Genomic DNA, 23851 nt, shown 5'->3' on the forward strand with positions numbered 1-23851 from the left:
CAGACAAACCTTTCATTGGTTAACTGTTATACTTTTATTATTTACTTATTAGATTCTAATAAACATTTTGAGACCCGTTAAAACTTTTTGCAATGTGAATTGCACATTTGGCACCATATAGTTCACAAGGTACTTTTCAGGACCTATATAACTAATGTATAGTGCAAATTTTTTAGTTAATTCTTTTAACGATAACAGACAAACCTTTCATTGGTTAACTGTTATACTTTTATTATTTACTTATTAGACTCTAATAAACATTTTGAGACCAGTTAGAACTTTTTGCAATGTGAATTGCACATTTGGCACCATATAGTTCACAAGGTACTTTTTAGGACCTATATAACTAATGTATAGTGCAAATTTTTTAGTTAAGTTCTTTTAACGATAACAGACAAAGCTTTTATTGGTTAACTGTTATACTTTTATTATTTACTTATTAGACTCTAATAAACATTTAGAGACCCGTTAGAACTTTTTGCAATGTGAATTGCACATTTGGCACCATATTGTTCACAAGGTACTTTTTAGGACCTATATAACTAATGTATAGTGCAAATTTTTTAGTTAAGTTCTTTTAACAATAACAGACAAACCTTTCATTGGTTAACTGTTATACTTTTATTATTTACTTATTAGACTCTAATAAACATTTTGAGACCCGTTAGAACTTTTTGCAATGTGAATTGCACATTTGGCACCATATAGTTCACAAAGCACTTTTGAGGACCTATATAACTAATGTATAGTGCAAATTTTTTAGTTAAGTTCTTTTAACGATAACAGACAAACCTTTTATTGGTTAACTGTTATACTTTTATTATTTACTTATTAGACTCTAATAAACATTTTGAGACCAGTTAGAAGTTTTTGCAATGTGAATTGCACATTTGGCACCATATTGTTCACAAGGTACTTTTTAGGACCTATATAACTAATGTATAGTGCAAATTTTTTAGTTAAGTTCTTTTAACGATAACAGACAAACCTTTTATTGGTTAACTGTTATACTTTTATTATTTACTTATTAGACTCTAATAAACATTTTGAGACCATTTAGAACTTTTTGCAATGTGAATTGCACATTTGGCACCATATAGTTCACAAGGTACTTCTCAGGACCTATATAACTAATGTATAATGCAAATTTTTTAGTTAAGTTCTTTTAACGATAACAGACAAACCTTTTATTGGTTAACTGTTATACTTTTATTATTTACTTATTAGACTCTAATAAACATTTTGAGACCCGTTAGAACTTTTTGCAATGTGAATTGCACATTTGGCACCATATTGTTCACAAAATACTTTTTAGGACCTATATAACTAATGTATAGTGCAAATTTTTTAGTTAAGTTCTTTTAACGATAACAGACAAACCTTTCATTGGTTAACTGTTATACTTTTATTATTTACTTATTAGACTCTAATAAACATTTTGAGACCAGTTAGAACTTTTTGCAATGTGAATTGCACATTTGGCACCATATTATTCACACGGTACATTTTGGGACCTATATAACTAATGTATAGTGCAAATTTTTTAGTTAAGTTCTTTTAACGATAACAAACAAACCTTTTATTGGTTAACTGTTATACTTTTATTATTTACTTATTAGACTCTAATAAACATTTAGAGACCCGTTAGAACTTTTTGCAATGTGAATTGCACATTTGGCACCATATAGTTCACAAAGCCATTTTTAGGACCTATATAACTAATGTATTTTGCAAATTTTTTAGTTAAGTTCTTTTAACGATAACAGACAAACCTTTTATTGGTTAACTGTTATACTTTTATTATTTACTTATTAGACTCTAATAAACATTTTAAGACCCGTTAGAACTTTTTGCAATGTGAATTGCACATTTGGCACCATATAGTTCACAAGGCACTTTTTAGGACCTATATAACTAATGTATAGTGCAAATTTTTTAGTTAAGTTCTTTTAACGATAACAGACAAAGCTTTTATTGGTTAACTGTTATACTTTTATTATTTACTTATTAGACTCTAATAAACATTTAGAGACCCGTTAGAACTTTTTGCAATGTGAATTGCACATTTGGCACCATATAGTTCACAAGGTACTTTTTAGGACCTATATAACTAATGTATAGTGCAAATTTTTTAGTTAAGTTCTTTTAACGATAACAGACAAACCTTTCATTGGTTAACTGTTATACTTTTATTATTTACTTATTAGACTCTAATAAACATTTTGAGACCAGTTAGAACTTTTTGCAATGTGAATTGCACATTTGGCACCATATTGTTCACAAGGTACTTTTCAGGAACTATACAACTAATGTATAGTGCAAATTTTTTAGTTAAGTTCTTTTAACGATAACAGACAAAGCTTTTATTGGTTAACTGTTATACTTTTATTATTTACTTATTAGACTCTAATAAACATTTTGAGACCCGTTAGAACTTTTTGCAATGTGAATTGCACATTTGGCACCATATAGTTCACAAGGTACTTTTCAGGACCTATATAACTAATGTATAGTGCAAATGTTTTAGTTAAGTTCTTTTAACGATAACAGACAAACCTTTCATTGGTTAACTGTTATACTTTTATTATTTACTTATTAGACTCTAATAAACATTTTGAGACCAGTTAGAACTTTTTGCAATGTGAATTGCACATTTGGCACCATATTGTTCACAAGGTACTTTTTAGGACCTATATAACTAATGTATAGTGCAAATTTTTTAGTTAAGTTCTTTTAACGATAACAGACAAACCTTTCATTGGTTAACTGTTATACTTTCATTATTTACTTATTAGACTCTAATAAACATTTTGAGACCATTTAGAAGTTTTTGCAATGTGAATTGCACATTTGGCACCATATTGTTCACAAGGTACTTTTTAGGACCTATATAACTAATGTATAGTGCAAATTTTTTAGTTAAGTTCTTTTAACGATAACAGACAAAGCTTTTATTGGTTAACTGTTATACTTTTATTATTTACTTATTAGACTCTAATAAACATTTTGAGACCCGTTAGAACTTTTTGCAATGTGAATTGCACATTTGGCACCATATAGTTCACAAGGTACTTCTCAGGACCTATATAACTAATGTATAGTGCAAATTTTTTAGTTAAGTTCTTTTAACGATAACAGACAAACCTTTTATTGGTTAACTGTTATACTTTTATTATTTACTTATTAGACTCTAATAAACATTTTAAGACCCGTTAGAACTTTTTGCAATGTGAATTGCACATTTGGCACCATATTGTTCACAAAATACTTTTTAGGACCTATATAACTAATGTATAGTGCAAATTTTTTAGTTAAGTTCTTTTAACGATAACAGACAAACCTTTCATTGGTTAACTGTTATACTTTTATTATTTACTTATTAGACTCTAATAAACATTTTGAGACCAGTTAGAACTTTTTGCAATGTGAATTGCACATTTGGCACCATATTGTTCACAAGGTACTTTTTAGGACCTATATAACTAATGTATAGTGCAAATTTTTTAGTTAAGTTCTTTTAACGATAACAGACAAACCTTTCATTGGTTAACTGTTATACTTTTATTATTTACTTATTAGACTCTAATAAACATTTTGAGACCATTTAGAAGTTTTTGCAATGTGAATTGCACATTTGGCACCATATTGTTCACAAGGTACTTTTTAGGACCTATATAACTAATGTATAGTGCAAATTTTTTAGTTAAGTTCTTTTAACGATAACAGACAAACCTTTCATTGGTAAACTGTTATACTTTTATTATTTACTTATTAGACTCTAATAAACATTTTGAGACCCGTTAGAACTTTTTGCAATGTGAATTGCACATTTGGCACCATATAGTTCACAAAATACTTTTTAGGACCTATATAACTAATGTATAGTGCAAATTTTTTAGTTACGTTCTTTTAACGATAACAGACAAACCTTTCATTGGTTAACTGTTATACTTTTATTATTTACTTATTAGACTCTAATAAACATTTTGAGACCAGTTAGAACTTTTTGCAATGTGAATTGCACATTTGGCACCATATTATTCACAAGGTACATTTTGGGATCTATATAACTAATGTATAGTGCAAATTTTTTAGTTAAGTTCTTTTAACGATAACAAACAAACCTTTTATTGGTTAACTGTTATACTTTTATTATTTACTTATTAGACTCTAATAAACATTTAGAGACCCGTTAGAACTTTTTGCAATGTGAATTGCACATTTGGCACCATATAGTTCACAAAGCACTTTTTAGGACCTATATAACTAATGTATTTTGCAAATTTTTTAGTTAAGTTCTTTTAACGATAACAGACAAACCTTTCATTGGTTAACTGTTATACTTTTATTATTTACTTATTAGACTCTAATAAACATTTTAAGACCCGTTAGAACTTTTTGCAATGTGAATTGCACATTTGGCACCATATAGTTCACAAGGCACTTTTTAGGACATATATAACTAATGTATAGTGCAAATTTTTTAGTTAAGTTCTTTTAACGATAACAGACAAAGATTTTATTGGTTAACTGTTATACTTTTATTATTTACTTATTAGACTCTAATAAACATTTAGAGACCCGTTAGAACTTTTTGCAATGTGAATTGCACATTTGGCACCATATAGTTCACAAGGTACTTTTTAGGACCTATATAACTAATGTATAGTGCAAATTTTTTAGTTAAGTTCTTTTAACGATAACAGACAAACCTTTCATTGGTTAACTGTTATACTTTTATTATTTACTTATTAGACTCTAATAAACATTTAGAGACCCGTTAGAACTTTTTGCAATGTGAATTGCACATTTGGCACCATATAGTTCACAAGGTACTTTTTAGGACCTATATAACTAATGTATAGTGCAAATTTTTTAGTTAAGTTCTTTTAACGATAACAGACAAACCTTTTATTGGTTAACTGTTATACTTTTATTATTTACTTATTAGACTCTAATAAACATTTTGAGACCATTTAGAACTTTTTGCAATGTGAATTGCACATTTGGCACCATATAGTTCACAAGGTACTTTTCAGGACCTATATAACTAATGTATAGTGCAAATTTTTTAGTTAAGTTCTTTTAACGATAACAGACAAACCTTTCATTGGTTAACTGTTATACTTTTATTATTTACTTATTAGACTCTAATAAACATTTTGAGACCAGTTAGAACTTTTTGCAATGTGAATTGCACATTTGGCACCATATTGTTCACAAAATACTTTTTAGGACCTATATAACTAATGTATAGTGCAAATTTTTTAGTTAAGTTCTTTTAACGATAACAGACAAACCTTTCATTGGTTAACTGTTATACTTTTATTATTTACTTATTAGACTCTAATAAACATTTTGAGACCAGTTAGAACTTTTTGCAATGTGAATTGCACATTTGGCACCATATTATTCACAAGGTACATTTTGGGATCTATATAACTAATGTATAGTGCAAATTTTTTAGTTAAGTTCTTTTAACGATAACAAACAAACCTTTTATTGGTTAACTGTTATACTTTTATTATTTACTTATTAGACTCTAATAAACATTTAGAGACCCGTTAGAACTTTTTGCAATGTGAATTGCACATTTGGCACCATATAGTTCACAAAGCACTTTTTAGGACCTATATAACTAATGTATTTTGCAAATTTTTTAGTTAAGTTCTTTTAACGATAACAGACAAACCTTTCATTGGTTAACTGTTATACTTTTATTATTTACTTATTAGACTCTAATAAACATTTTAAGACCCGTTAGAACTTTTTGCAATGTGAATTGCACATTTGGCACCATATAGTTCACAAGGCACTTTTTAGGACATATATAACTAATGTATAGTGCAAATTTTTTAGTTAAGTTCTTTTAACGATAACAGACAAAGCTTTTATTGGTTAACTGTTATACTTTTATTATTTACTTATTAGACTCTAATAAACATTTAGAGACCCGTTAGAACTTTTTGCAATGTGAATTGCACATTTGGCACCATATAGTTCACAAGGTACTTTTTAGGACCTATATAACTAATGTATAGTGCAAATTTTTTAGTTAAGTTCTTTTAACGATAACAGACAAACCTTTTATTGGTTAACTGTTATACTTTTATTATTTACTTATTAGACTCTAATAAACATTTTGAGACCATTTAGAACTTTTTGCAATGTGAATTGCACATTTGGCACCATATAGTTCACAAGGTACTTCTCAGGACCTATATAACTAATGTATAATGCAAATTTTTTAGTTAAGTTCTTTTAACGATAACAGACAAACCTTTTATTGGTTAACTGTTATACTTTTATTATTTACTTATTAGACTCTAATAAACATTTTGAGACCCGTTAGAACTTTTTGCAATGTGAATTGCACATTTGGCACCATATTGTTCACAAAATACTTTTTAGGACCTATATAACTAATGTATAGTGCAAATTTTTTAGTTAAGTTCTTTTAACGATAACAGACAAACCTTTCATTGGTTAACTGTTATACTTTTATTATTTACTTATTAGACTCTAATAAACATTTTGAGACCAGTTAGAACTTTTTGCAATGTGAATTGCACATTTGGCACCATATTGTTCACAAGGTACTTTTTAGGACCTATATAACTAATGTATAGTGCAAATTTTTTAGTTAAGTTCTTTTAACGATAACAGACAAAACTTTCATTGGTTAACTGTTATACTTTTATTATTTACTTATTAGACTCTAATAAACATTTTGAGACCAGTTAGAACTTTTTGCAATGTGAATTGCACATTTGGCACCATATTGTTCACAAAATACTTTTTAGGACCTATATAACTAATGTATAGTGCAAATTTTTTAGTTAAGTTCTTTTAACGATAACAGACAAACCTTTCATTGGTTAACTGTTATACTTTTATTATTTACTTATTAGACTCTAATAAACATTTTGAGACCCGTTAGAACTTTTTGCAATGTGAATTGCACATTTGGCACCATATAGTTCACAAAGCACTTTTTAGGACCTATATAACTAATGTATAGTGCAAATTTTTTAGTTAAGTTCTTTTAACGATAACAGACAAAGCTTTTATTGGTTAACTATTATACTTTTATTATTTACTTATTAGACTCTAATAAACATTTAGAGACCCGTTAGAACTTTTTGCAATGTGAATTGCACATTTGGCACCATATTGTTCACAAGGTACTTTTTAGGACCTATATAACTAATGTATAGTGCAAATTTTTTAGTTAAGTTCTTTTAACGATAACAGACAAACCTTTCATTGGTTAACTGATATACTTTTATTATTTACTTATTAGACTCTAATAAACATTTTGAGACCAGTTAGAACTTTTTGAAATGTGAATTGCACATTTGGCACCATATTGTTCACAAAGTACTTTTTAGGACCTATGTAACTAATGTATAGTGCAAATTTTTTAGTTAAGTTCTTTTAACAATAACAGACAAACCTTTCATTGGTTAACTGTTATACTTTTATTATTTACTTATTAGACTCTAATAAACATTTTAAGACTCGTTAGAACTTTTTGCAATGTGAATTGCACATTTGGCACCATATAGTTCACAAGGCACTTTTTAGGACCTATATAACTAATGTATAGTGCAAATTTTTTAGTTAAGTTCTTTTAACGATAACAGACAAAGCTTTTATTGGTTAACTGTTATACTTTTATTATTTACTTATTAGACTCTAATAAACATTTTGAGACCAGTTAGAACTTTTTGCAATGTGAATTGCACATTTGGCACCATATTGTTCACAAGGTACTTTTTAGGACCTATATAACTAATGTATAGTGCAAATTTTTTAGTTAAGTTCTTTTAACGATAACAGACAAACCTTTCATTGGTTAACTGTTATACTTTCATTATTTACTTATTAGACTCTAATAAACATTTTGAGACCATTTAGAAGTTTTTGCAATGTGAATTGCACATTTGGCACCATATTGTTCACAAGGTACTTTTTAGGACCTATATAACTAATGTATAGTGCAAATTTTTTAGTTAAGTTCTTTTAACGATAACAGACAAAGCTTTTATTGGTTAACTGTTATACTTTTATTATTTACTTATTAGACTCTAATAAACATTTTGAGACCCGTTAGAACTTTTTGCAATGTGAATTGCACATTTGGCACCATATAGTTCACAAGGTACTTTTCAGGACCTATATAACTAATGTATAGTGCAAATTTTTTAGTTAAGTTCTTTTAACGATAACAGACAAACCTTTCATTGGTTAACTGTTATACTTTTATTATTTACTTATTAGACTCTAATAAACATTTTGAGACCAGTTAGAACTTTTTGCAATGTGAATTGCACATTTGGCACCATATTGTTCACAAAATACTTTTTAGGACCTATATAACTAATGTATAGTGCAAATTTTTTAGTTAAGTTCTTTTAACGATAACAGACAAACCTTTTATTGGTTAACTGTTATACTTTTATTATTTACTTATTAGACTCTAATAAACATTTAGAGACCCGTTAGAACTTTTTGCAATGTGAATTGCACATTTGGCACCATATAGTTCACAAAGCACTTTTTAGGAGCTATATAACTAATGTATAGTGCAAATTTTTTAGTTAAGTTTTTTTAACGATAACAGACAAACCTTTAATTGGTTAACTATTATACTTTTATTATTTACTTATTAGACTCTAATAAACATTTAGAGACCCGTTAGAACTTTTTGCAATGTGAATTGCACATTTGGCACCATATTGTTCACAAGGTACTTTTCAGGACCTATATAACTAATGTATAGTGCAAATTTTTTAGTTAAGTTCTTTTAACGATAACAGACAAAGCTTTTATTGGTTAACTGTTATACTTTTATTATTTACTTATTAGACTCTAATAAACATTTTGAGACGCGTTAGAACTTTTTGCAATGTGAATTGCACATTTGGCACCATATAGTTCACAAGGTACTTTTTAGGACCTATATAACTAATGTATAGTACAAATTTTTAGTTAAGTTCTTTTAACGATAACAGACAAAGCTTTCATTGGTTAACTGTTATACTTTTATTATTTACTTATTAGACTCTAATAAACATTTTGAGACCAGTTAGAACTTTTTGCAATGTGAATTGCACATTTGGCACCATATTGTTCACAAGGTACTTTTTAGGACCTATATAACTAATGTATAGTGCAAATTTTTTAGTTAAGTTCTTTTAACGATAACAGACAAACCTTTCATTGGTTAACTGTTATACTTTCATTATTTACTTATTAGACTCTAATAAACATTTTGAGACCATTTAGAAGTTTTTGCAATGTGAATTGCACATTTGGCACCATATTGTTCACAAGGTACTTTTTAGGACCTATATAACTAATGTATAGTGCAAATTTTTTAGTTAAGTTCTTTTAACGATAACAGACAAAGCTTTTATTGGTTAACTGTTATACTTTTATTATTTACTTATTAGACTCTAATAAACATTTTGAGACCCGTTAGAACTTTTTGCAATGTGAATTGCACATTTGGCACCATATAGTTCACAAGGTACTTTTCAGGACCTATATAACTAATGTATAGTGCAAATTTTTTAGTTAAGTTCTTTTAACGATAACAGACAAACCTTTCATTGGTTAACTGTTATACTTTTATTATTTACTTATTAGACTCTAATAAACATTTTGAGACCAGTTAGAACTTTTTGCAATGTGAATTGCACATTTGGCACCATATTGTTCACAAAATACTTTTTAGGACCTATATAACTAATGTATAGTGCAAATTTTTTAGTTAAGTTCTTTTAACGATAACAGACAAACCTTTTATTGGTTAACTGTTATACTTTTATTATTTACTTATTAGACTCTAATAAACATTTTAAGACCCGTTAGAACTTTTTGCAATGTGAATTGCACATTTGGCACCATATAGTTCACAAAGCACTTTTTAGGACCTATATAACTAATGTATAGTGCAAATTTTTTAGTTAAGTTTTTTTAACGATAACAGACAAACCTTTTATTGGTTAACTATTATACTTTTATTATTTACTTATTAGACTCTAATAAACATTTAGAGACCCGTTAGAACTTTTTGCAATGTGAATTGCACATTTGGCACCATATTGTTCACAAGGTACTTTTTAGGACCTATATAACTAATGTATAGTGCAAATTTTTTAGTTAAGTTCTTTTAACGATAACAGACAAAGCTTTTATTGGTTAACTGTTATACTTTTATTATTTACTTATTAGACTCTAATAAACATTTTGAGACCCGTTAGAACTTTTTGCAATGTGAATTGCACATTTGGCACCATATTGTTCACAAGGTACTTTTTAGGACCTATATAACTAATGTATAGTGCAAATTTTTTAGTTAAGTTCTTTTAACGATAACAGACAAACCTTTCATTGGTTAACTGTTATACTTTCATTATTTACTTATTAGACTCTAATAAACATTTTGAGACCATTTAGAAGTTTTTGCAATGTGAATTGCACATTTGGCACCATATTGTTCACAAGGTACTTTTTAGGACCTATATAACTAATGAATAGTGCAAATTTTTTAGTTAAGTTCTTTTAACGATAACAGACAAAGCTTTTATTGGTTAACTGTTATACTTTTATTATTTACTTATTAGACTCTAATAAACATTTTGAGACCCGTTAGAACTTTTTGCAATGTGAATTGCACATTTGGCACCATATAGTTCACAAGGTACTTTTCAGGACCTATATAACTAATGTATAGTGCAAATTTTTTAGTTAAGTTCTTTTAACGATAACAGACAAACCTTTCATTGGTTAACTGTTATACTTTTATTATTTACTTATTAGACTCTAATAAACATTTTGAGACCAGTTAGAACTTTTTGCAATGTGAATTGCACATTTGGCACCATATTGTTCACAAAATACTTTTTAGGACCTATATAACTAATGTATAGTGCAAATTTTTTAGTTAAGTTCTTTTAACGATAACAGACAAACCTTTTATTGGTTAACTGTTATACTTTTATTATTTACTTATTAGACTCTAATAAACATTTTGAGACCCGTTAGAACTTTTTGCAATGTGAATTGCACATTTGGCACCATATAGTTCACAAAGCACTTTTTAGGACCTATATAACTAATGTATAGTGCAAATTTTTTAGTTAAGTTTTTTTAACGATAACAGACAAACCTTTTATTGGTTAACTATTATACTTTTATTAATTACTTATTAGACTCTAATAAACATTTTGAGACCCGTTAGAACTTTTTGCAATGTGAATTGCACATTTGGCACCATATTGTTCACAAGGTACTTTTTAGGACCTATATAACTAATGTATAGTGCAAATTTTTTAGTTAAGTTCTTTTAACGATAACAGACAAAGCTTTTATTGGTTAACTGTTATACTTTTATTATTTACTTATTAGACTCTAATAAACATTTTGAGACCCGTTAGAACTTTTTGCAATGTGAATTGCACATTTGGCACCATATAGTTCACAAGGTACTTTTTATGACCTATATAACTAATGTATAGTACAAATTTTTAGTTAAGTTCTTTTAACGATAACAGACACACCTTTCATTGGTTAACTGTTATACTTTTATTATTTACTTATTAGACTCTAATAAACATTTTGAGACCAGTTAGAATTTTTTGCAATGTGAATTGCACATTTGGCACCATATTGTTCACAAGGTACTTTTTAGGACCTATATAACTAATGTATAGTGCAAATTTTTTAGTTAAGTTCTTTTAACGATAACAGACAAACCTTTTATTGGTTAACTGTTATACTTTTATTATTTACTTATTAGACTCTAATAAACATTTAGAGACCCGTTAGAACTTTTTGCAATGTGAATTGCACATTTGGCACCATATAGTTCACAAGGTACTTTTCAGGACCTATATAACTAATGTATAGTGCAAATTTTTTAGTTAAGTTCTTTTAACGATAACAGACAAACCTTTCATTGGTTAACTGTTATACTTTTATTATTTACTTATTAGACTCTAATAAACATTTTGAGACCAGTTAGAACTTTTTGCAATGTGAATTGCACATTTGGCACCATATAGTTCACAAGGCACTTTTTAGGACCTATATAACTAATGTATAGTGCAAATTTTTTAGTTAAGTTCTTTTAACGATAACAGACAAACCTTTCATTGGTTAACTGTTATACTTTTATTATTTACTTATTAGACTCTAATAAACATTTTGAGACCATTTAGAACTTTTTGCAATGTGAATTGCACATTTGGCACCATATTGTTCACAAGGTACTTTTTAGGACCTATATAACTAATGTATAGTGCAAATTTTTTAGTTAAGTTCTTTTAACGATAACAGACAAACCTTTCATTGGTTAACTGTTATACTTTTATTATTTACTTATTAGACTCTAATAAACATTTTGAGACCCGTTAGAACTTTTTGCAATGTGAATTGCACATTTGGCACCATATAGTTCACAAGGCACTTTTTAGGACCTATATAACTAATGTATAGTGCAAATTTTTAGTTAAGTTCTTTTAACGATAACAGACAAACCTTTTATTGGTTAACTGTTATACTTTTATTATTTACTTATTAGACTCTAATAAACATTTTGAGACCAGTTAGAACTTTTTGCAATGTGAATTGCACATTTGGCACCATATTGTTCACAAAGTACTTTTTAGGACCTATGTAACTAATGTATAGTGCAAATTTTTAAGTTAAGTTCTTTTAACGATAACAGACAAAGCTTTTATTGGTTAACTGTTATACTTTTATTATTTACTTATTAGACTCTAATAAACATTTTGAGACCCGTTAGAACTTTTTGCAATGTGAATTGCACATTTGGCACCATATAGTTCACAAGGTACTTTTTAGGACCTATATAACTAATGTATAGTGCAAATTTTTTAGTTAAGTTCTTTTAACGATAACAGACAAACCTTTTATTGGTTAACTGTTATACTTTTATTATTTACTTATTAGACTCTAATAAACATTTTGAGACCAGTTAGAAGTTTTTGCAATGTGAATTGCACATTTGGCACCATATTGTTCACAAGGTACTTTTTAGGACCTATATAACTAATGTATAGTGCAAATTTTTTAGTTAAGTTCTTTTAACGATAACAGACAAAGCTTTTATTGGTTAACTGTTATACTTTTATTATTTACTTATTAGACTCTAATAAACATTTTGAGACCCGTTAAAACTTTTTGCAATGTGAATTGCACATTTGGCACCATATAGTTCACAAGGTACTTTTCAGGACCTATATAACTAATGTATAGAGCAAATTTTTTAGTTAATTCTTTTAACGATAACAGACAAACCTTTCATTGGTTAACTGTTATACTTTTATTATTTACTTATTAGACTCTAATAAACATTTTGAGACCAGTTAGAACTTTTTGCAATGTGAATTGCACATTTGGCACCATATAGTTCACAAGGTACTTTTTAGGACCTATATAACTAATGTATAGTGCAAATTTTTTAGTTAAGTACTTTTAACGATAACAGACAAACCTTTTATTGGTTAACTGTTATACTTTTATTATTTACTTATTAGACTCTAATAAACATTTAGAGACCCGTTAGAACTTTTTGCAATGTGAATTGCACATTTGGCACCATATAGTTCACAAAGCCATTTTTAGGACCTATATAACTAATGTATAGTGCAAATTTTTTAGTTAAGTTCTTTTAACGATAACAGACAAACCTTTCATTGGTTAACTGTTATACTTTTATTATTTACTTATTAGACTCTAATAAACATTTTGAGACCAGTTAGAACTTTTTGCAATGTGAATTGCACATTTGGCACCATATTGTTCACAAGGTACTTTTTAGGACCTATATAACTAATGTATAGTGCAAATTTTTTAGTTAAGTTCTTTTAACAATAACAGACAAACCTTTCATTGGTTAACTGTTATACTTTTATTATTTACTTATTAGACTCTAATAAACATTTTGAGACCCGTTAGAACTTTTTGCAATGTGAATTGCACACTTGGCACCATATAGTTCACAAAGCACTTTTTAGGACCTATATAACTAGTGTATAGTGCAAATTTTTTAGTTAAGTTCTCCTAACGATAACAGACAAACCTTTCATTGGTTAACTGTTATACTTTTATTATTTACTTATTAGACTCTAATAAACATTTTGAGACCATTTAGAAGTTTTTGCAATGTGAATTGCACATTTTGCACCATATTGTTCACAAGGTACTTTTTAGGACCTATATAACTAATATATAGTGCAAATTTTTTAGTTAAGTTCTTTTAACGATAACAGACAAACCTTTCATTGGTTAACTGTTATACTTTTATTATTTACTTATTAGACTCTAATAAACATTTTGAGACCAGTTAGAACTTTTTGCAATGTGAATTGCACATTTGGCACCATATTGTTCACAAGGTACTTTTTAGGACCTATATAACTAATGTATAGTGCAAATTTTTTAGTTAAGTTCTTTTAACGATAACAGACAAACCTTTCATTGGTTAACTGTTATACTTTTATTATTTACTTATTAGACTCTAATAAACATTTTGAGACCAGTTAGAATTTTTTGCAATGTGAATTGCACATTTGGCACCATATTGTTCACAAGGTACTTTTTAGGACCTATATAACTAATGTATAGTGCAAATTTTTTAGTTAAGTTCTTTTAACGATAACAGACAAAGCTTTTATTGGTTAACTGTTATACTTTTATTATTTACTTATTAGACTCTAATAAACATTTTAAGACCCGTTAGAACTTTTTGCAATGTGAATTGCACATTTGGCACCATATAGTTCACAAGGTACTTTTCAGGACCTATATAACTAATGTATAGTGCAAATTTTTTAGTTAAGTTCTTTTAACGATAACAGACAAACCTTTTATTGGTTAACTGTTATACTTTTATTATTTACTTATTAGACTCTAATAAACATTTTGAGACCAGTTAGAACTTTTTGCAATGTGAATTGCACATTTGGCACCATATTGTTCACAAAGTACTTTTTAGGACCTATGTAACTAATGTATAGTGCAAATTTTTTAGTTAAGTTCTTTTAACGATAACAGACAAAGCTTTTATTGGTTAACTGTTATACTTTTATTATTTACTTATTAGACTCTAATAAACATTTTGAGACCCGTTAGAACTTTTTGCAATGTGAATTGCACATTTGGCACCATATAGTTCACAAGGTACTTTTTAGGACCTATATAACTAATGTATAGTGCAAATTTTTTAGTTAAGTTCTTTTAACGATAACAGACAAACCTTTTATTGGTTAACTGTTATACTTTTATTATTTACTTATTAGACTCTAATAAACATTTTGAGACCCGTTAGAACTTTTTGCAATGTGAATTGCACATTTGGCACCATATTGTTCACAAGGTACTTTTTAGGACCTATATAACTAATGTATAGTGCAAATTTTTTAGTTAAGTTCTTTTAACGATAACAGACAAAGCTTTTATTGGTTAACTGTTATACTTTTATTATTTACTTATTAGACTCTAATAAACATTTTGAGACCCGTTAAAACTTTTTGCAATGTGAATTGCACATTTGGCACCATATAGTTCACAAGGTACTTTTCAGGACCTATATAACTAATGTATAGAGCAAATTTTTTAGTTAATTCTTTTAACGATAACAGACAAACCTTTCATTGGTTAACTGTTATACTTTTATTATTTACTTATTAGACTCTAATAAACATTTTGAGACCAGTTAGAACTTTTTGCAATGTGAATTGCAAATTTGGCACCATATAGTTCACAAGGTACTTTTTAGGACCTATATAACTAATGTATAGTGCAAATTTTTTAGTTAAGTTCTTTTAACGATAACAGACAAACCTTTTATTGGTTAACTGTTATACTTTTATTATTTACTTATTAGACTCTAATAAACATTTAGAGACCCGTTAGAACTTTTTGCAATGTGAATTGCACATTTGGCACCATATAGTTCACAAAGCCATTTTTAGGACCTATATAACTAATGTATAGTGCAAATTTTTTAGTTAAGTTCTTTTAACGATAACAGACAAACCTTTCATTGGTTAACTGTTATACTTTTATTATTTACTTATTAGACTCTAATAAACATTTTGAGACCAGTTAGAACTTTTTGCAATGTGAATTGCACATTTGGCACCATATAGTTCACAAGGCACTTTTTAGGACCTATATAACTAATGTATAGTGCAAATTTTTTAGTTAAGTTCTTTTAACGATAACAGACAAACCTTTCATTGGTTAACTGTTATACTTTTATTATTTACTTATTAGACTCTAATAAACATTTTGAGACCATTTAGAACTTTTTGCAATGTGAATTGCACATTTGGCACCATATTGTTCACAAGGTACTTTTTAGGACCTATATAACTAATGTATAGTGCAAATTTTTTAGTTAAGTTCTTTTAACGATAACAGACAAACCTTTCATTGGTTAACTGTTATACTTTTATTATTTACTTATTAGACTCTAATAAACATTTTGAGACCCGTTAGAACTTTTTGCAATGTGAATTGCACATTTGGCACCATATAGTTCACAAGGCACTTTTTAGGACCTATATAACTAATGTATAGTGCAAATTTTTAGTTAAGTACTTTTAACGATAACAGACAAACCTTTTATTGGTTAACTGTTATACTTTTATTATTTACTTATTAGACTCTAATAAACATTTTGAGACCAGTTAGAACTTTTTGCAATGTGAATTGCACATTTGGCACCATATTGTTCACAAAGTACTTTTTAGGACCTATGTAACTAATGTATAGTGCAAATTTTTTAGTTAAGTTCTTTTAACAATAACAGACAAACCTTTCATTGGTTAACTGTTATACTTTTATTATTTACTTATTAGACTCTAATAAACATTTTAAGACTCGTTAGAACTTTTTGCAATGTGAATTGCACATTTGGCACCATATAGTTCACAAGGCACTTTTTAGGACCTATATAACTAATGTATAGTGCAAATTTTTTAGTTAAGTTCTTTTAACGATAACAGACAAAGCTTTTATTGGTTAACTGTTATACTTTTATTATTTACTTATTAGACTCTAATAAACATTTTGAGACCCGTTAGAACTTTTTGCAATGTGAATTGCACATTTGGCACCATATAGTTCACAAGGTACTTTTTAGGACCTATATAACTAATGTATAGTGCAAATTTTTTAGTTAAGTTCTTTTAACGATAACAGACAAAGCTTTTATTGGTTAACTGTTATACTTTTATTATTTACTTATTAGACTCTAATAAACATTTTGAGACCAGTTAGAAGTTTTTGCAATGTGAATTGCACATTTGGCACCATATTGTTCACAAGGTACTTTTTAGGACCTATATAACTAATGTATAGTGCAAATTTTTTAGTTAAGTTCTTTTAACGATAACAGACAAAGCTTTTATTTGTTAACTGTTATACTTTTATTATTTACTTATTAGACTCTAATAAACATTTTGAGACCCGTTAAAACTTTTTGCAATGTGAATTGCACATTTGGCACCATATAGTTCACAAGGTACTTTTCAGGACCTATATAACTAATGTATAGTGCAAATTTTTTAGTTAATTCTTTTAACGATAACAGACAAACCTTTCATTGGTTAACTGTTATACTTTTATTATTTACTTATTAGACTCTAATAAACATTTTGAGACCAGTTAGAAGTTTTTGCAATGTGAATTGCACATTTGGCACCATATAGTTCACAAGGTACTTTTTAGGACCTATATAACTAATGTATAGTGCAAATTTTTTAGTTAAGTTCTTTTAACGATAACAGACAAACCTTTTATTGGTTAACTGTTATACTTTTATTATTTACTTATTAGACTCTAATAAACATTTAGAGACCCGTTAGAACTTTTTGCAATGTGAATTGCACATTTGGCACCATATAGTTCTCAAAGCAATTTTTAGGACCTATATAACTAATGTACAGTGCAAATTTTTTAGTTAAGTTCTTTTAACGATAACAGACAAACCTTTCATTGGTTAACTGTTATACTTTTATTATTTACTTATTAGACTCTAATAAACATTTTGAGACCCGTTAGAACTTTTTGCAATGTGAATTGCACATTTGGCACCATATAGTTCACAAAGCACTTTTTAGGACCTATATAACTAATGTATAGTGCAAATTTTTTAGTTAAGTTCTTTTAACGATAACAGACAAACCTTTCATTGGTTAACTGTTATACTTTTATTATTTACTTATTAGACTCTAATAAACATTTTGAGACCAGTTAGAAATTTTTGCAATGTGAATTGCACATTTGGCACCATATTGTTCACAAGGTACTTTTTAGGACCTATATAACTAATGTATAGTGCAAATTTTTTAATTAAGTTCTTTTAACAATAACAGACAAACCTTTCATTGGTTAACTGTTATACTTTTATTATTTACTTATTAGACTCTAATAAACATTTTGAGACCCGTTAGAACTTTTTGCAATGTGAATTGCACATTTGGCACCATATAGTTCACAAAGCACTTTTTAGGACCTATATAACTAGTGTATAGTGCAAATTTTTTAGTTAAGTTCTCCTAACGATAACAGACAAACCTTTCATTGGTTAACTGTTATACTTTTATTATTTACTTATTAGACTCTAATAAACATTTTGAGACCCGTTAGAACTTTTTGCAATGTGAATTGCACATTTGGCACCATATAGTTCACAAGGCACTTTTTAGGACCTATATAACTAATGTATAGTGCAAATTTTTAGTTAAGTTCTTTTAACGATAACAGACAAACCTTTTATTGGTTAACTGTTATACTTTTAGTATTTACTTATTAGACTCTAATAAACATTTTGAGACCAGTTAGAACTTTTTGCAATGTGAATTGCACATTTGGCACCATATTGTTCACAAGGTACTTTTTAGGACCTTTATAACTAATGTATAGTGCAAATTTTTTAGTTAAGTTCTTTTAACGATAACAGACAAACCTTTTATTTGTTAACTATTATACTTTTATTATTTACTTATTAGACTCTAATAAACATTTAGAGACCCGTTAGAACTTTTTGCAATGTGAATTGCACATTTGGCACCATATAGTTCACAAAGCACTTTTTAGGACCTATATAACTAATGTATAGTGCAAATTTTTTAGTTAAGTTTTTTTAACGATAACAGACAAACCTTTTATTTGTTAACTATTATACTTTTATTATTTACTTATTAGACTCTAATAAACATTTTGAGACCCGTTAGAACTTTTTGCAATGTGAATTGCACATTTGGCACCATATTGTTCACAAGGTACTTTTTAGGACCTATATAACTAATGTATAGTGCATATTTTTTAGTTAAGTTCTTTTAACGATAACAGACAAAGCTTTTTTTGGTTAACTGTTATACTTTTATTATTTACTTATTAGACTCTAATAAACATTTTGAGACCCGTTAGAACTTTTTGCAATGTGAATTGCACATTTGGCACCATATAGTTCACAAGGTACTTTTTAGGACCTACATAACTAATGTATAGTGCAAATTTTTAGTTAAGTTCTTTTAACGATAACAGACACACCTTTCATTGGTTAACTGTTATACTTTTATTATTTACTTATTAGACTCTAATAAACATTTTGAGACCAGTTAGAACTTTTTGCAATGTGAATTGCACATTTGGCACCATATTGTTCACAAGGTACTTTTTAGGACCTATATAACTAATGTATAGTGCAAATTTTTTAGTTAAGTTCTTTTAACAATAACAGACAAACCTTTCATTGGTTAACTGTTATACTTTTATTATTTACTTATTAGACTCTAATAAACATTTTGAGACCCGTTACAACTTTTTGCAATGTGAATTGCACATTTGGCACCATATAGTTCACAAGGTACTTTTTAGGACCTATATAACTAATGTATAGTGCAAATTTTTTAGTTAAGTTCTTTTAACGATAACAGACAAACCTTTTATTGGTTAACTGTTATACTTTTATTATTTACTTATTAGACTCTAATAAACATTTAGAGACCCGTTAGAACTTTTTGCAATGTGAATTGCACATTTAGCACCATATAGTTCACAAAGCACTTTTTAGGACCTATATAACTAATGTATAGTGCAAATTTTTTAGTTAAGTTCTTTTAACGATAACAGACAAACCTTTCATTGGTTAACTGTTATACTTTTATTATTTACTTATTAGACTCTAATAAACATTTTGAGACCAGTTAGAACATTTTGCAATGTGAATTGCACATTTGGCACCATATTGTTCACAACGTATTTTTAGGACCTATGTAACTAATGTATAGTGCAAATTTTTTAGTTAAGTTCTTTTAACAATAACAGACAAACCTTTGATTGGTTAACTATTATACTTTTATTATTTACTTATTAGACTCTAATAAACATTTTGAGACCAGTTAGAACTTTTTGCAATGTGAATTGCACATTTGGCACCATATAGTTCACAAAGCACTTTTTAGGACCTATATAACTAATGTATAGTGCAAATTTTTTAGTTAAGTTCTTTTAACGATAACAGACAAAGCTTTCATTGGTTAACTGTTATACTTTTATTATTTACTTATTAGACTCTAATAAACATTTTGAGACCCGTTAGAACTTTTTGCAATGTGAATTGCACATTTGGCACCATATTGTTCACAAGGTACTTTTTAGGACCTATATAACTAATGTATAGTGCAAATTTTTTAGTTAAGTTCTTTTAACGATAACAGACAAACCTTTCATTGGTTAACTGTTATACTTTTATTATTTACTTATTAGACTCTAATAAACATTTTGAGACCAGTTAGAACTTTTTGCAATGTGAATTGCACATTTGGCACCATATTGTTCACAAGGTACTTTTTAGGACCTATATAACTAATGTATAGTGCAAATTTTTTAGTTAAGTTCTTTTAACGATAACAGACAAACCTTTCATTGGTTAACTGTTATACTTTTATTATTTACTTATTAGACTCTAATAAACATTTTGAGACCCGTTAGAACTTTTTGCAATGTGAATTGCACATTTGGCACCATATAGTTCACAAGGCACTTTTTAGGACCTATATAACTAATGTATAGTGCAAATTTTTAGTTAAGTTCTTTTAACGATAACAGACAAACCTTTTATTGGTTAACTGTTATACTTTTAGTATTTACTTATTAGACTCTAATAAACATTTTGAGACCAGTTAGAACTTTTTGCAATGTGAATTGCACATTTGGCACCATATTGTTCACAAGGTACTTTTTAGGACCTATATAACTAATGTATAGTGCAAATTTTTTAGTTAAGTTCTTTTAACGATAACAGACAAACCTTTTATTGGTTAACTGTTATACTTTTATTATTTACTTATTAGACTCTAATAAACATTTAGAGACCCGTTAGAACTTTTTGCAATGTGAATTGCACATTTAGCACCATATAGTTCACAAAGCACTTTTTAGGACCTATATAACTAATGTATAGTGCAAATTTTTTAGTTAAGTTCTTTTAACGATAACAGACAAACCTTTCATTGGTTAACTGTTATACTTTTATTATTTACTTATTAGACTCTAATAAACATTTTGAGACCAGTTAGAACATTTTGCAATGTGAATTGCACATTTGGCACCATATTGTTCACAACGTATTTTTAGGACCTATGTAACTAATGTATAGTGCAAATTTTTTAGTTAAGTTCTTTTAACAATAACAGACAAACCTTTGATTGGTTAACTATTATACTTTTATTATTTACTTATTAGACTCTAATAAACATTTTGAGACCAGTTAGAACTTTTTGCAATGTGAATTGCACATTTGGCACCATATAGTTCACAAAGCACTTTTTAGGACCTATATAACTAATGTATAGTGCAAATTTTTTAGTTAAGTTCTTTTAACGATAACAGACAAAGCTTTCATTGGTTAACTGTTATACTTTTATTATTTACTTATTAGACTCTAATAAACATTTTGAGACCCGTTAGAACTTTTTGCAATGTGAATTGCACATTTGGCACCATATTGTTCACAAGGTACTTTTTAGGACCTTTATAACTAATGTATAGTGCAAATTTTTTAGTTAAGTTCTTTTAACGATAACAGACAAACCTTTCATTGGTTAACTGTTATACTTTTATTATTTACTTATTAGACTCTAATAAACATTTAGAGACCCGTTAGAACTTTTTGCAATGTGAATTGCACATTTGGCACCATATAGTTCACAAAGCACTTTTTAGGACCTATATAACTAATGTATAGTGCAAATTTTTTAGTTAAGTTTTTTTAACGATAACAGACAAACCTTTCATTTGTTAACTGTTATACTTTTATTATTTACTTATTAGACTCTAATAAACATTTTGAGACCCGTTAGAACTTTTTGCAATGTGAATTGCACATTTGGCACCATATTGTTCACAAGGTACTTTTTAGGACCTATATAACTAATGTATAGTGCATATTTTTTAGTTAAGTTCTTTTAACGATAACAGACAAAGCTTTTTTTGGTTAACTGTTATACTTTTATTATTTACTTATTAGACTCTAATAAACATTTTGAGACCCGTTAGAACTTTTTGCAATGTGAATTGCACACTTGGCACCATATAGTTCACAAAGCACTTTTTAGGACCTATATAACTAGTGTATAGTGCAAATTTTTTAGTTAAGTTCTCCTAACGATAACAGACAAACCTTTCATTGGTTAACTGTTATACTTTTATTATTTACTTATTAGACTCTAATAAACATTTTGAGACCATTTAGAAGTTTTTGCAATGTGAATTGCACATTTGGCACCATATTGTTCACAAGGTACTTTTTAGGACCTATATAACTAATATATAGTGCAAATTTTTTAGTTAAGTTCTTTTAACGATAACAGACAAACCTTTCATTGGTTAACTGTTATACTTTTATTATTTACTTATTAGACTCTAATAAACATTTTGAGACCAGTTAGAACTTTTTGCAATGTGAATTGCACATTTGGCACCATATTGTTCACAAGGTACTTTTTATGACCTATATAACTAATGTATAGTGCAAATTTTTTAGTTAAGTTCTTTTAACGATAACAGACAAACCTTTCATTGGTTAACTGTTATACTTTTATTATTTACTTATTAGACTCTAATAAACATTTTGAGACCAGTTAGAATTTTTTGCAATGTGAATTGCACATTTGGCACCATATTGTTCACAAGGTACTTTTTAGGACCTATATAACTAATGTATAGTGCAAATTTTTTAGTTAAGTTCTTTTAACGATAACAGACAAAGCTTTTATTGGTTAACTGTTATACTTTTATTATTTACTTATTAGACTCTAATAAACATTTTAAGACCCGTTAGAACTTTTTGCAATGTGAATTGCACATTTGGCACCATATAGTTCACAAGGTACTTTTCAGGACCTATATAACTAATGTATAGTGCAAATTTTTTAGTTAAGTTCTTTTAACGATAACAGACAAACCTTTTATTGGTTAACTGTTATACTTTTATTATTTACTTATTAGACTCTAATAAACATTTTGAGACCAGTTAGAACTTTTTGCAATGTGAATTGCACATTTGGCACCATATTGTTCACAAAGTACTTTTTAGGACCTATGTAACTAATGTATAGTGCAAATTTTTTAGTTAAGTTCTTTTAACGATAACAGACAAAGCTTTTATTGGTTAACTGTTATACTTTTATTATTTACTTATTAGACTCTAATAAACATTTTGAGACCCGTTAGAACTTTTTGCAATGTGAATTGCACATTTGGCACCATATAGTTCACAAGGTACTTTTTAGGACCTATA

Source organism: Clavelina lepadiformis, chromosome 3 (assembly GCF_947623445.1).
Source record: "Clavelina lepadiformis chromosome 3, kaClaLepa1.1, whole genome shotgun sequence".
NCBI lineage: Eukaryota > Metazoa > Chordata > Ascidiacea > Aplousobranchia > Clavelinidae > Clavelina > Clavelina lepadiformis.